This window comes from Theropithecus gelada, chromosome 9, assembly GCF_003255815.1.
Source record: "Theropithecus gelada isolate Dixy chromosome 9, Tgel_1.0, whole genome shotgun sequence".
Classification (NCBI taxonomy): Eukaryota; Metazoa; Chordata; class Mammalia; order Primates; family Cercopithecidae; genus Theropithecus; species Theropithecus gelada.
The window spans coordinates 116,465,194-116,481,983 of record NC_037677.1 but is presented as its reverse complement, the minus strand read 5'-3'; positions in this window follow the sequence as shown (position 1 = coordinate 116,481,983).

Below are 16,790 nucleotides of genomic sequence, written 5' to 3'. Positions count from 1 at the left end.
CACTCTCAAAAAAAAAAAAAAAAAAAAAAAAAAAAAAAAAAAAACACTGTTCCCCTAAGAAGGTGCAAAGTCCTCCTTTGTCATCAGTGAGGAGGTCTAGGCCTTGGCAGTTTTGGAGAGTCACTGCTGCCAAAGAGTCTATTAGGGATTGTAGAATAAGCATAGATTTTGTTATTTCGTGCAAACTGTCTGAGAAATCCTTTGAGAGTGTGTGGTAGTAGGATAATACATGTTACACTGTTAACTTTTAGCAAACTTTACTTTTGTTGAAAACCTTGTAGGTTTGGGATTTCAATTATTCTTTGCATTAATAAGACCCCTTCAGTCCATATTAACTTAGAATTGGTATAGATGGCTCCTTCCTGATTCTGTGAGTACTTTAAGGTTTGGCTGAGTGCAAACAGCTCAAGCACATTTCAACAGACCAATTATTAGGCAATTTTCCTAACTCTGCTTATTCAAGAGTTTCCTTATCATTTACTGAATACTCATTATGTCTTTCTCCCTTAATCACTGGGGAGGAACCATCTATCAGTCCTGTCCTGAAGGGAGTTCCCCCTAGCTCTGGTCGGACCTTTGTATGATAATTAATATTAGGTCCCCTGTTAGGAAACCTGCTAGGTTAAGGATTTTTGATAGGAAAGCTATGGGTTGTCAGTGGCCTCACTGCTTTCAGGCTATGCCTTTGTTTACACTGACAACCAGGTGGTGTTGGAGTGTTATAGAGTCACAGAAAAGACCTTCAATTATCAATTATAGGTTTTAAATTTCCTCTGACTTTTAAAGGAATAGGGTACACTGTTTTTTCTTTACTATGTTTCTCTCTTTCTCTTTGACTTTCTATCTCTTTCTCTCTTTGACTCCTTCTTTGTCTCTGTCTCTTCCTCTCTATCTCTTTGACTTTCTGTCTTTCTCCATCTTTCCTTCTCTCCTTGATTTTCTCTCTCTCTCTCTCTCCCCCTCTCTCTCTCTTTCTTTCCTGCTCTCTGCTGGTCTTTCCCTGCTTCTGCCAGCTGCTTATGCTGCTGTTCTCCCCTCTCCTTCCCCTTTTTGATGTCTTTGGCAGTGTAAGACTGCCACCTCCTTGGGTTTTTGCACTGCATGCAACAACTCCATGATTTCCTTGTGGTATTTAATGGGGGTTCCTCCAGAGGTTAGGAACTCCCTTTCTTTCCATATTGCAGCATGGGCATGTAGGATTAGGTAAGCATACTTGCTATCTGTATACACACTTATTCTTTTTCCCTTTCTAAGGCTCAGGTAAGTGCCACTAGTTCTGCTAACTGGGTGCTAGTCCCTGGGGGAAGAGGCTTACTTTCAAGTACTGTTACATCACTAACTATGGCATAACCTGCCCTTCATATCCCATTCTCCACAGATGAACTTCCATCAGTGTATAGGTTAAGGTTAGGATTAGCTAAGGGGACTTCTAAGAGATCCTCTCGGGCGGCGAAAGTCTGGACTGTAATTTGTTGGCTGTCATGCTTGATTGGTTCTCCATCCTCTGGGAGAAAAGTGACAGGATTGAGGGCCGCACATGTGCATATTTGAAGCACCAGTCCCTCAAGGAGTAGCACCTGGTATCTGAGCAGGTGGTTGTCTGATAGCCATAAACTTCCTTTGGCACCTAGTATGCCATTTACATCGTGAGTAGTCCAGACAGTGAGATCCTTTTCTTGTATTATTTTCATAGCCTCTGACAGTAAGATGGCCACCACTGCAACTACCTGTAAACAGTTAGACCAGGCTTTTGCAACTATATCAGTTTCCTTACTTAGGTATGCCACTGGTTGTGGGGTTGTCCCACTAGTGTGAGTAAGGACTCCAAGAGATATTCCTGCTTTCCCTGTAATGTATGAAGAGAAGTTTTGTCCTGTGGGAAGGCTTAAGGCTAGAGCTTGTACTAGGGCCTGCTTTAAGGTTTTGAAGGTTGTTTCTGCCTCTGGTTCCCATTCTACTAGATGAGTATTTGCCGCTGGGTCTCCTTGATTAGAGTATAGAGGGGTCTGGTCATCTCGCTGTATCCAGGGATCCATAGTCGGCAAAAACCAGTGATTCCAAGGAACCCCTGTAACTGTTTTAATGTCTTAGGGCAAGAATAAGCCAGTATAGGCTGTATTCGTTCCTTGCTGAGGGCCCTGGTTCCTCTGGCTAAAATTAGGTCTAGATATTTGACTTGTTATAGGCAGAGCTGGGCCTTCGATTTAGCTGCCTTGTACCCTTGATTAGCTGGAAAGTTCAAGAGATCTAGAGTGGCCTGCTGGTATGAGGCTTCCAAACTGGTAACCAAAAGTAAATCATCCACATACTGAAAGACTAGAGTGCCTGGACTTGAGAAGTGGCCTAGATCTTGGGCAGTTCCTGACCAAACAGATGAGGGCTATCCCTAAACCCCTGGGACAAGACTGTCCACATAAATTGGGACGTGTGGTCTGTAGGATCCTCAAAGGCAAAGAGAAACTGGCAGTCAGAGTGCAGGGGAATACAGAAGAAGGCATCCTTGAGGTCCAGAACAGTGAACCATTCTGCTTCCCGTGGTATTTAAGAGAGCAGGGTATAGGGGTTGGGTACAACTGGATATAGAGGAATTACTGCCTCATTGATGAGTCTAAGATCTTGCACTAGTCTCCACTGACCATTCAGTTTTTGTACTCCTAGAATTGGGGTGTTGCAGGGACTGTTGCATTTGATTGCTAATTCTTGAGCTGTTAAATGTCTAACAATATCCTGTAATCCTTTATGAGCTTCAGGCCTTAAGGGATATTGCCTTTGATAAGGAAAAGTGGTGAGGTCTTTTAGCCTGATTTGGGGACTGGGCGGGCATTTTTTGCCCTTCCAAATTGTCCTTCCAATGCCCAGATTTCAGGGTTGATTCCCTCCTCAAGCAGGGGACAACAAATGGGTAACTTGTTCCCCATATTCCTGTAGATAGTAGCTCCAGCTTTGGCTGATATGTCCCTCCCTAATAAGGGTATGGGAATTTCAGGTATAACAAGAAAGGCATGTGAAAAGAGCAAAGTCTCCCAATTATAATTGAGGAGGTGGGAGAAATACCTGGTTACAGGCTGTCCCAGGATTCCTTGGATGGTAATGGACCTTGAGCACAGCCTTCCAGGACAGGAGATTAACACTGAGAAAGCCACACCAGTGTCCAGGAGGAAGTCAATTTCCTGGCCCTCAATGGTTAAACACACCCGGGGCTCAGTGAGGGTGATGACATGAACTGGCGCTTGCCCTGGGTACCCTCAGGCCTGTTGTTGGATCATCTGGTTGGGGGTTTCTGGCCCAGAGAACCTTTGTCTTCTGGGGCAGTCACCTTCCAGTGATTGCCTCGAAATAGTGGACATGGGTGAGGGGGCAGCTTGTTTCTTGTTGGACAATCTTTTTTAAGGTGTCCTTGCAAACCACACTGGTAACAAGCCCTACGAGGTGATTGGTCTGCTCCATTTTCTGTCCTTTCTGAACCACCAAAGTTTGTTTGTCTGAGGGCCATGACTAAGGCTGCGGATTCCTCTGATATCGCTTTTCCTTTTTGGCCTGTTCCTCTTGGTCCCTATCATAGAACACTGAGGTTGCCAAGTTTAATAATGTCTCCAGATTTTGTTCAGGGAACAGGGCTCACTTTTGGAGCTTTCTGCTGATATCTGCAGCTGATTGGGTAATAAATTTATTTTTTAGGATCAATTGACCCTCGAGTGTGTTGGGTGACAGGGGAGTATGTTTTCTTAAGGCCTCCCATAGCCGCTCAAGGAAGGCAGAAGAATTTTCTTCCTTTCCCTGAGTTTGGTGGACATCATTGAATAATTCGTGGGCTTTTTCCTAATTCTCCTTAATCCTTCCAGAACACAGGTCAACAGATGTTTGCGACTCCAGTCCCCATGATCTGAGTTGAGGTCCCAGTGGAGATCCACACTGGGGATGGCTTGCTGAACGGTAGGGAATTTGTACCTTTCCGGGTATCTCCAGACTCTCAGGCTACAGCTAAAGCCGCATTCTTTTCATTAAAGGCCAGGGTTTGATCTAACAATAGCATGATATCTCTCCAAGTGAGATTGAAGGTTTGCCCTAGACCCTGTAGGACATCTATATACCTATCAGGATTATCTGAAAAGTTTCCCAGGTCTGTCTTGATCTGCTTTAAATCAGAGAGGGAGAAAGAGACATGTACCCTGGTTGGGCCAAACTTCCCTCCCCCAACAGCTTGAAGGGGACATAACTGATAGCCCAGGTGGTTTTGTGGTCCTTTAGAGATTTCTTTGCTTATTTCCTTCTGGCAGGGGAGATTAGAAGAGGCTTATCATTACTAGGAAGGGGAGCTATAGGGAGGCTAGGATATAGGGGTAAGCTGAGAGGTCCTCTTGCAGCATGTAAATTGCAAGTTTTGCATAGTTGTGGATTCTCCTTCAATGAAAAGAAAGCTTAGACATAAGGTATTTCACTCCATTTGCCTTGCCTCTTAAAAAAAAGATCAACCGGCCGGGCGCGGTGGCTCAAGCCTGTAATCCCTGCACTTTGGGAGGCCGAGACGGGCGGATCACGAGGTCAGGAGATCGAGACCATCCTGGCTAACACGGTGAAACCCCGTCTCTACTAAAAAAATACAAAAAACTAGCCGGGCGTGGTGGCGGGCGCCTGTAGTCCCAGCTACTCGGGAGGCTGAGGCGGGAGAACGGCGTAAACCCGGGAGGCGGAGCTTGCAGTGAGCTGAGATCCGGCCACTGCACTCCAGCCTGGGCGACAGAGCGAGACTCCGTCTCAAAAAAAAAAAAAAAAAAGATCAACCTGCAGGATAGTATTGTAATTTATACTTCCCTCAGGCGGCCATTTTTCCCCACCAGAGAGAGAATATTGGGGCCAGGCCATAGTGCAGAAAAAAAATGAGCCACTTCTTTTTCGGGGTTTGTGGGTCAAATTGCTCCCAACGGCTTAGGATGCATTTCAAGGATGAGCCTGTTGATGCCTGAGTGTTTTCCATCTGAAAGAAAAAACCGCCCAGAGTTTTGGTTTGTTTGTTTTCTCCCCTTGCCCAAGAACCCGCAATGGTCCCTGGACCCTGCTGATCAGAATAGTTGCGCTCACCAACGCAGCAGCAGAAACCCCTCTTGCCCAAGAACCTGCAACGGTCTCTGGAGCCTGCTGATCAAAATAGTTGTGCTCACTGATGCAGCAGAAACCCCTCTTTCCCAAGAACCCGCAATGGTCCCTGGATCCCGCTGATCAGAATAGTCATGCTCACCGACGCAGCAGCAGAAACCTCTTTCCCAAGAGCCCGCAACAGTCCCTGGACCCTGCTGATCAGAATAGTTGTGCTCACTGACGCAGCAGCAGAAACCCCAATTTTCCTCTTAGACCACAAAGAGGACCAAGGAAGATCGGATTTAATGGCCCTTACTGACACATTCTCGAAAACCTGTTAGACTCCTAAGTGTTCTCTTGTTAGTATTGGGACCTTACCCCTGCCCTATAAAGATGTTATACCCCAAAAATGAAGTGGAAGGCCATACCCTGAGGGAGGGAAAGGATTTTCCCAGGGTTGGAAGAGTGTCTTTTGTCCTCACTTATCATCATGTGAATAGGAAGGATATCATTTCTGAGGCTCCCCATATCCTAGCTTCAGGAATAGGCTTTGTTAGGCCTGCTTGTCTGAGGAGGGATCCTAAAAGGATAGTTGGTCTCCCCACTCAACGGCACTTTGGGCAAAAATTATGTCTTTCTGATTGGTGAGCCCGGGTGCCTAAAGAAGGGAACAGAGTCCTGAAGTTCATACTAGAAATCATTCTTATAGGAGAAACTAGAAAAGCACCAGAGACAGGGAGTGGTTTTTAGAAGCAGGACTAGCCTCAGATAAGAGAGGTGAGAGGAAGTTTGTCTGACAGGCGTTAGGACCCAGGAGGCAAGAATCAGGATAGATAGGATAGATGGGCGAGTCTCGCTTGGGCGATGGGACTTTGGGAGTTCCGCTCATGGCTACAGGGTCAACCAACTTTTTGTCAGGACCCCAGAGCTGAAAGGCCTTCCTCTCTGTTGACCCTCAGCTCAGCCAGAAGTACAGGAAAAGTGGAAGCTGGTTCCAGGCAAAACAGTGGTCCCAACTCCAAAGATTTGGGGGTTGTTAGAGAGCCCTTTCCCAGAAAGCCTGACACCTATGTCTTTAGTCCGGCAGCCATGCTAGTTGGTTTTAACTGGCCAACAGGTGCCCAGTATTTAGCCCCCGAATTCTAAGGAAAAATAGGACAGTATAGCAAGCGAAAGGGGTCCGATGGTACTCACCGCTTGGTGATAGTCCCTTCGTGGTCGCCAAGATGTGTCCCGAGTTGGCTCCTTCAGGTGGGTTCTTGGTCTCGCTGACTTCAAGAATGAAGCCACAGACCTTTGTGGTAAGTGTTACAGCTCTTAAAGGTGGCACGGACCCAAAGAGTGAGTAGCAGCAAGATTTATTGTGTAGAGCAAAAGAACAAAGCTTCCACAGTGTGGAAGGGGACCTGAGTGGGTTGCCGCTGCTGGCTGGGGGTGGCCAGCTTTTATTCCCTTATTTGTCCCCGCCCATGTCCTGCTGATTGGTCCATTTTACAGAGTGCCGATTGGTGCATTTACAATCCTTTAGTTAGCCACAGAGTACTAATTGGTGCATTTACATTCCTTTAGCTAGACACAGGGTGCTGATTGGTGTGTTTCTACAGAGTGCTGATTGTTGTGTCAAAGATTTACATGTCCAAGTAGCAGAGGAAGGGTTTATAATTTCAAACTTTCTAAAGTAACTGCTCTAAGGTATAGTAGGGGACAGTAAGCTACTTTAACAAAAGGACCCAAAAATGCAATGGCTCAAACAAGATAGAAGCTCAGTTCTCACTCTTATAAGAGTACATGTTGGTACCCAGCTTTCTGTCTTCAACATAGGGCTGCCAAGGGTGCTCTAGTTGTTGCCATCCAAGTTAGCAGGAAAGGTCAAAGCAGTTGAGGGACAAATATTTCATCTTAACAAGTGGGGCAGAAGTTGCATCCCTTCTGTTCACATTCCATTGATGAGAACTTCCACAAAAGGCATGTCTAGGTGCACGAAGAGCTGGTAAATACAGTCCCCACCTGGGAAACTACATTCTAACTACATATAACTGTGGAGGAAGAAGATTTGGTGGGCAAATGACAATTGCTACCACAGTCTGCCCCTCTGGCTAGCAAATTCCCATCCTTCCCAGACATAGAACATATGTCTATGTCCTTTCCCCAGGGAGGCAACCACCTACATCCAACTTAAAATTCCAGGATCTTTAAGCATAGCTCAACCCTTTTGATTGCGTCCAAATGTGGTTCTTTATAGTCTAGTGAACCATGACTGTACGATGCCCAATAGCCAATAGTGGAGCAAGAACAACGTAACTTCCATCAAGCCCCCACTGGAAAAAAGGAGGAATGGAAAACACAGTAATCACTTTCACAGAAATGATTGAATCCTGATAGGCATGAATTGGAAATGCGCCCTGCTCTCAGAGTGGAAAATTTTCATGGTTAGTCCGGCTGCCTCCGGTATGTTAATAACTCCCTGGCCCGCTGGAAATAACTCCTCAGTCTACAGTCGTCTGAGGCACTAGCTTTGCCCTCAGGAAGTACTATGGTTTAGATGTTTGTCCCCTCCAAATCTCATGTTGAAATATGATTCCCAATGTTGGAGGTGGGGCCTGGTGGGAGGTATTTGGGTCATGGGGGCAGATCCCTCATGGATGTCTTGGTGCTGTCCTCACAACAATAATGAGTTTTCATTCTAAGTTCAGGCAAGATCCGGTCATTTAAAAGATTATGGTACCTGCCCCCCTCTCTCTCTTGCTCTCACTTTTGCCATGTGATGCACCTGCCCCCCTTCACCTTCTTCCATGATTGTGAGCTTCCTGAGGCCCTCAACAGAAGCAGATGCCAGCACCATGTTTCCTGTACAGCCTGCAGAACTGTGAGACAATTAAACCTCTTTTCTTCATAAATGACCCAACCTCATGTATTTATAGCGACACAAAAAGCGAACTAACACAGGGAGATATCTCCTGATCCATGATCTTCCTTGGCCATATCTAATGTGACATTAGGGGGTCAGGTGCAGTGGTTCATGCCTGTAATCCCAATACTTTGGGAGGTTGAGGCAGGAGGATCACTTGAGCCTAGGAGTTCACGACCAGCCTGGGCAACATGGCAAGACCCCGTCTCTACAATGAAATGAAATGAAATGAAATGAAATGAAATAATGAAATGAAGAAATGAAATGAAATGAAATAAATGAAATGAAATGAAATGACCAGGCATGGTGGTGCATGCCTGTTGTCCCAGCTACTTTGGAGACTGAAGCAGGATAATCAGTTGGGCCTGGGAGGTTGAAGCTGCTGTGAGCTGTGATTGCACCACTGCACTCCAGCATGGATGACAGAGTGAGACCCTGTCTCAAAAAAAATTTTTTTAAGTGGCATCAGGGCCAGGCATGGTGGATAACACCTATAATCCAACACTTTGGGAAGCCAAGGTGAGCAGATCATTTGAGGTCAGGAGTTCAAGACCAGCCTGGTCAACATGGTGAAACCCCATCTTTACTAAAAATACAAAAATTAGCCAGGCGTGGTGGCACATGCCTGTAGTCCCAGCTACTCGTGGCTGAGGCAGGAGAATCACTTGAACCTGGGAGGTGGAAGTTGCAGTGAGCTGAAATCACGCCACTGCACTCCAGCCTGGGCAACAGAGCAAGACTCCATCTCAAAAAAAAAGGGGGGGGGGCACATCGGGAAGCATGTCTGTCCCTCTTTGGTGGGCTGTACAGCTTTGGCAGCCCATTTCTTGCTGGTAAAAGTTTGAGGCCTAAGACTTGCTTTTGAGGCCTGTACAAGTTCCTAGGTTGTTTTTTTGTTGTTGTTGTTGTTTGTTTTCTGAGACAGGATCTTGCTCTGTCACCCAGGCTGCAGTACAGTGGCATGATCACGGCTCACTGCAGCCTCAACCTCCCAGACCCAAGCGATCCTTTCACCTCAGCCTCCTGAGTAGCTGGACCACAGGCCTGTGCCACCATGCCTGGCTCGTTTATTTCATTTTAATTTTTGTAGAGATGGGATCTCCCTATGTTGCCTAGGCTGGACAGTTGCTGGCGTTTTCAGGCCCTGCTCCTGGTATTTTATTTCCAGTCAGTTCCAAATTCTTTACTTCCTTGTCTGATTCAAGCTTATTTTTCAGCCTAATTGGGGGTTACCTTGAAGTGATTTGAAATAGGCTTCCGTAGGAGAGGACCATCCTTGATTTGAACTTTGCCGTAAGGCTGGATTCTTCTGATTACCCAAGAAGTCTCAAAGGACCCTTGAGAACAGTTTTCAGCAAAAAATTTTACCTCCTATGATTTGAATATTGAATTGGTTGCCATTTCCAGCCCTGTAAAGTCCCAATATCTCTTGTGCTGTCCAATGTGGTGGCCTCTAGCCACCCGTGTCTGGTGAGCACTAGACATATGACTATCTGAACTGAGAAGTGCTATAAGTATAAAATACGTACAGAATTTTAAAGACTACAGGAAACAAAGTAAAATATCTTATTAATAATACTTGTATTGATTCTTTTTTCAAATTGTATTATTTTTGACATGCTGGGTTAAATATACTACTAAAATTAATTTATGGCTGGGCGTGGTGGTTCACGCCTGTAATCCCAACACTTTGGGAGGTCAAGATGGGTGGATCACCCCGACTCTTCTAAAAATACAAAAATTAGCCAGGTGTGGTAGCACGTGCCTATAATCCCAGCTACTCAGGAGGCTGAGGCAGGAGAATCACTTAAACCCAGGAGGCAGAGGTTGCAGTGAGCTGAGATCACACCACTGCACTCCAGCCTGGGTGACAGAGCAAGACTCCGTCTCAAAAAATAAAAAAAACATTAATTTACCTATTTATTTTTACTTTTTTTTTTTTTTTTTTTGAGGCGGAGTCTTCACTCTGTCACCCAGGCTGGAGTGCAGTGGCACCATCTCGGCTCACTGCAAGCTCCGCCTCCCGGGTTCGCGCCATTCTCCTGCCTCAGCCTCCTGAGTAGCTGGGACTACAGGCGCCCGCCACCGCGCCAGGCTAATTTTTTGTATTTTAGTAGAGACGGGGTTTCACCGTGTTAGCCAGGATGGTCTCGATCTCCTGACCTCGTGATCCGCCCACCTCGGCCTCCCAAAGTGCAGGGATTACAGGCGTGAGCCACCGCGCCCGGCCTATTTTTACTTTTTAAAGTATGACTGCTGACAACTTTTAAATTACATACATGGCTCACACAATATTTCTAAGAGAAGTTCATATACAAACAGACAATGGTCAGATTATATTTAATTTTTATTTTTTTAGACAGAGTCTCATTCTGTCACCCAAGCTGAAGTGCAGTGGCACAATTACGGCTCACTGCAGCCTCAACCTCCTGGGCTCAAGTGATCCTCCCACCTCACCCCCAAGTAGCTGTAACTACAGGCACACACCAACTAATTATTGTATTATTGTTACAGATGACGGAGTTTCACCACTTTGCCCAAGCTGGTCTCGAACTCCTAGGCTCAAGCAATTCACCCACCTTGGACTCCCAAAGTGCTGGGATTACAGGCATGAGCCACTGTGCCCAGCAGTCAGACTATAGTTAACAATAAAACTCTGACCCACAACCTCTGCAGCAATTAGACCAGAAACGTTGTAACTTGGTCAATGCCATCTTCCCAATTTTTCCTACCCCCAAAAAACAGAAACAGTTCAGGAATCCCCCCTACCTTTTTGTGTTCTGAGAAAGGGTTAATTGCAAAGGACCACTTTGCTCTTGCATATTCCAACATAAGACCTGCCTCCACCCTTCCTCAATGATTCCTTTGTTTTTATAAAGCCCCAAATATTAACCCTCCTGTTAGCGATGTTCATGAATGGATGCTCTCTCACTTGCAACAGTCTGAATCAAATCATCCCCTTATTTTTCTGGAGCATTCTGCTTTCATGTATCACCACCCACTATCTGACCACGAAATTAGAGCCACATTATTTTCTATTTGTTACGATAGCACCCCACTTCTGATACGAATTTCTGAACTGATCAGAGCAAATGCTGGCAGCTGTATAAAGAGACCTCAGACTGCAATGTTCACATAAAAATCCAAGGCGTCTTTAAGCAGATCATTCTAGTTATCACCCTCCCATGTATCAGGAAGGACGAAAAAACATGCAGGGCCAATTTTTTTTTCCACAAAAAATGGAAGTTCGGCTGGGCACAGTGGCTCATATCTGTAATCCCAGCACTTTGGGAGGCCATGGCAGGAGAATTGCTTGAGCCCAGGAGTTCGAGACCAGTCTGGGCAACATGAGAAGATACTGTCTCTATAAAAAAAAGAAATAGAAGTGGAAGTTCCAAACATCTCACTCACTCATGAGTCTGGCTGCAAAGAAGTCTGGGAAATGTGGTCCCTTGCTGGGAAACCAACCTCAGCTACATGTCTATAGCTGAGAAATGCAGTTCTTCACTGGGCAACCTATCTATAACTATGGAAGAGGAGGAGAACAGATTTTTTTTTTTTTTTGAGGTCTCAATAAAAAGAAGAAAGAGGAAAAAAAGATAATCTTTAAGGTAATGGTGGTAGAAGACCCTAGGAAGACAATTTTGGACCAGAAGTAAAAGGCAGCAAGTCCAGGCTGGAATAGGTCAAAAGACTCTGGAAAAGATGTCCAAGAAAATGAAGTAGTGTATCTAAATATCTGATGTGTCTAAATATCTAGAGATGATATTTAGGCAGTTTATAGAAAGTGGGCATTATTCATTCAGCAACTATTTATTGAGCATCTATTATACGTGAGGCACTATTCTAGGTGCTGGGAAACAAAACAGCATACAAATACCAAAATCATTGCTTCAGGGATCTTATAACCTAGTGGAAATCTAGTTGGTATTGCATTTTCGATAAGTACACAGAAAACTAGCAAATGTTTACCCCATTTACCCCAACCTGGAGGCAACTACTTTCACCTCTTTCAGCTGGTTCTTTCAGTATTGCTGTATTCCTAAATTAACATGATTCCATTGCCACTTGTGATTTTTCCTTTTTTCCTCCATTGCATTATCTGTTGAGTTTTCAAATGAAAGATTAGGATTTTGCTCTTTTTTATCTTCTTAGTCATCATCACATATGTGAGTCCTTCATCTCCCCCCAGCCTCCCAAAATAGTTAATTATAAAGTTGGTTAGATAAATGTTTAAATTGTAACTTTATTGTGACTATGTAAACACTTTTAATAGCAAGTCATATACTAAATTGTAACTATTTCGGTTTTCCTGTGCAGGTTTTTGTTTTTGTAGTCTTAAAGCTTACAAAGTCTTTCCCCGACAATTTTCACCTTACTGTTATTTATCTTTCAAATTCTAGTGTAAATGTCACATTTTCAGAGAAGCCCTGAAGCATCCTTTTCTCCTACCCACAACTCTTCCCCATTCCCTTGTTTTAGAACATTTTGTGCTGCCATAACATTGCCACAAACTGGGTAATTTATAAAGAAAATTGATTGGCTGGGCACGGTGGCTCACACCTGCAATCCCAGCATTTTGGGAGGCTGAGGCAGGCGGACCACCTGGGGTCAGGAGTTTGAGACCAGCCTGACCAACATGGAGAAACCCCATCTCTACTGAAAACACAAAATTAGCCAGCCGTGGTGGCACATGCCTGTAATCCCAGCTACTCCGGAGGCTGAGGCAGGAGAATCGCTTGAACCTGGGAGGCGGAGGTTGCGGTGAGCCGAGATCGCGCCATTGCACTCCAGCCTGGGCAACAAGAGCAAAACTCCCTCTCAAAAAAGGATATAATGAATAAATAAATAAATAAATAAATAAATAAATAAATAAATAAATGTATTTCTTACAGTTCTGGAGGCTGGCAAGTTCAATATCAAGGTGCTGGCATCTGACAAGGGCTTTCTTGCTGCATCATCATAAGGCAAAGGGAAAGAGGGTGAGAGAAGGTGAAAGAGCATAAGCAAGAGCATGCACGTGCGTGTGTGTGTATGTGTGCGTGTGTGCGTGCCTGCACACACATCGGAAGAAAGAGCCAAACTCACTTTTATAACCAACCCACTCCTGCAATAGTGACATTAATCCCTTCATAAGGGCCCTGCCCCATAAAGGTCCTACCTCTCAACACTGTTGCATTGGGGATTAAGTTTCCAACACACAAACTCTGGGGCACACATTCAACCCTTAGCATTCACTCACTAGAACAGGTACACTTCTGTTTATTCCTCTTATAAATCTTCACCTATTCTTGCCTAGCACCTATTGTGAGTAATTACTAATAAGTCTTCTACTAGGCTGTATGTTCCACGAGGGCAGAGATGGAATCTCTTTTTTCACCCCAGTATTTCCAGTGCTCTCTCAGTAATTTTTTGTTTGTTTTTGAGACCCAGTCTCACTCTGTTGCCCAGGCTGGAGTGCAGTGGGGCAATCTCGGCTCACTGCAGCCTCCACCCCCCGGGTTCCAGCGATTCTCCCAGCTGGGACTACCAGCACGTGCCACCACGCTCGGCTAATTTTTGTACTTTTTTTTAGTGGAGACGGGTTTTCACTGTATTAGCCAGGATGGTCTCTATCTCCTGACCTCGTGATCCACCCGCCTCGACCTCCTAAAGTGCTGGGATTACAGGTGTGAGCCACCGTGCCCAGACACTCTCTCAGTAATTTTCTATAGACAGAGTTACTTAATGCCCTCCTTAAAAATACAGGCTTGGGGCCGGGCGCAGTGGCTCACGCCTGTAATCCCTGCACTTTGGAAGGCCGAGACGGGCGGATCACAAGGTCAGGAGATCGAGACCATCCTGGCTAACACGGTGAAACCCCGTCTCTACTAAAAATACAAAAAAAAATTAGCCGGGCGTGGTGGCGGGCACCTGTGGTCCCAGCTACAGGGGAGGCTGAGGCAGGAGAATGGTGTGAACCCGGGAGGCGGAGCTTGCAGTGAGCCGAGATCGCGCCACTGCACTCCAGCCTGGGCGACAGAGCGAGACTTCGTCTCAAAAAAAAAAAAAAACAAAAACAAACAAACAAACAAACAAAAAAAAACAGGCTTGGGTCGGGGCAGAAGTGTGGTTACTGATAGTGGGAAAAAAGAAATCTTGCCATAGAGACAGATCTTCATGAACCCTCCCCTGGCCTTTTACATTTTCATAACTACTTATCATTATTATTGTCATTGTTATTATTTTTAGAAATGGGGTGTTCCTCCATCTCCCAGGCGAGAGTGCAGTAGCGCGATCATAGTTCACTATAACCTCGAACTCCTGGGCTCAAGTGATCCTCCCACCTCAGTCTCCCAAGTATCTGAGACTACAAGTGCACACCACCTCCCCCAGCTCCATAACTACTTAGTAGCAAAACATCTTGCCACAGAAAAATTGGAGGGTTATTCGCATTATAAAATAATTACATTTCAGAAGGATCACAGTGTCTCCTTAAGTAAAATCCGAGCAATTTTTAAAAAAATAAATCACTAAATACGCTGCCAAAGAAGAAACCAAAAGTTGAAGTATTCACAGAGATGGGATTCACCACTTGCTACCCCAAAATATGGCACCTTGGCATATTAAATATTTTAAGCTGAAGGAATTTGAGAAACAGGATTATAAGACTCTGACATGAGAGCTGCCCTCCCTCCTCCTGGAGGACAGGAGCATCCTATCTTAAAGATGAAGGGACATAGAAAGGAATCTAACACACAGGCCTTGCTAAATTTCCCCTAGTTTGCCGGACTTCGCTCACATTCTTCCATGACTCTCTTCATCAAACCTAGCATAAAAACACTTGGTTTTAACTGCTTCTTTGGATCTTAATTTCCTTATGAAGGCTCCCATTTCTTGTAAAACGTACATGAAATAAAGTGCATATTTTTCTCTTGCTAATCTATCTTTTTTTTTTTACAGGGGTCCACCGTAGAATCTAGAAGGGCAGATGGAAAAGATATTTTTCCTCCCTTATACTAGCCACTGCTGAGTTGGTATCAAACTGCAATTCAGATAAAGTAAATTTGAATTTACAATGATTTAAGAGCAGACATTTCCATATCATACATTTAATTTGCCTGTTACCGGCCATGAAGCAAAAATATGGGATTTCCCCATTTGATGCCAGGGTCTTGGCAACCCTGTCCCCTAAATGAATGAATGGAATGGTGGTAATGTCCTGGATTTGAAACTCAAGTTTTCTCAACTTACCCAAACTCACAAGAACCAGATGTACAATTTAGTGTGTCAATTAATTACCTTACACTAAGAAATACAAACTACTCGTTTTTTGCCCTGAAGTCAACCAGAATGTCACTCCAAAATGTGCCACTTTGGCATAAGGATTATTTTAATATTATTAATTTAATTATAGTAGTATTATCTTGGTAATTGAAAAGCAGATCCAGACAGTCCCCAACTTAACGATGGTTTGACAAGATTTTTTGACTTTATGATGGTGTGAAAACAACATGCATTCAGTAGAAACCATACTTCAATTACCCATACAGCCATTCTGTTTTTAACTTTCAGTACAGTATTCAATAAATTGCATGAGATATACAACATTTTATTATAAAACGGGCTTCGTGTTAGATGCTTTTGCCCAACTGTAGGCTAATGTAAATATTCTGAGCATGTTTGCAGTAGCCTACTGATGTTTGATAGGTTCCGTGTATTAAACACATTTTCAACTAATAATATTTTCTTTTTTCTTTTTTTTCTTTTGAGACGCATTCTCGCTCTGTCGCCAGGCCGGAGTGTAGTGGCGTGATCTCGGCTCACTGCAACCTCCGCCTCCTGGGTTGAAGTGGTTCTCCAGCCTCAGCCTCCAGAGTGGCTGGGACCACAGGCGCGTGCCACCACGCCCAGCTAATTTTTGTATTTTTAGTAGGGATGGGGTTTCACCATGTTGGCCAGGATGGTCTCCATTTCTTGGCCTCGTAATCTGCCCGCCTTGGCCTCCCAAACTGTTGGGATTACAGGCGTGAGCCACCGCGCTGGGCCTCAACTAATGACATTTTCAATTTACAATGGGTTTATTGGGATGTAACTCCATCATAAGGAGAATAAGCAGAGGAGCATCTGTACAAAACAAGCTCCCTACCCTTCCACTAGTGCCTAAAAGCAGGACATTTTCAAAAGTGTCCCACCTCATCTCTCTCTACCAGGGACAAAAGTTAATCACCAGAGACAACTTTAGACCCTTATCAGCCAGAGATGGCACTAGAAGAACCTATGTAACACATTTCACTCACTACCTGTCACTATCATTAGTTTCTCATATTTCTACCTTCCCACTCTGCTGCTTTTGGAAACCTCAAACTGCTTTCGTCATTTCTCCACAAAGTTGTTGTTCTTCATTGTAAATGCTACGTAATCCCCCATTCTAAGCCACCTCTTCCAGTTACTCTTCCTTGAGTTTTGCCCATATAAGATGTACATGTTACTAAATTTTTCTCTTGCCAATCCGTGCTTTGTGATAAGGGCTCCAGCGGAGAACCTAGAAAGGTAGAAGGATTTCTCAAGGAGGACTTGAGACGCGGGTTCCGTTCTTTTCCTTCAGCTCCTCAATTGTAGATTGCATTCAGGTCATTCCCCTCCCGTTACCATGCTCTTTTTTCATTGAGTAGATATATCTGATGGGCCTGGGGTTTTCTCAGGTACATTCCAGGTCCAGAGGAAACACAGTTTCTTTTTTTTTTTTTTTAATCGGACAGCCTCCTGAACTAGAAGAGGTTCAGAGCGACTCCCACAGTTTCACTCTTGAACTTGGGTATTTTCC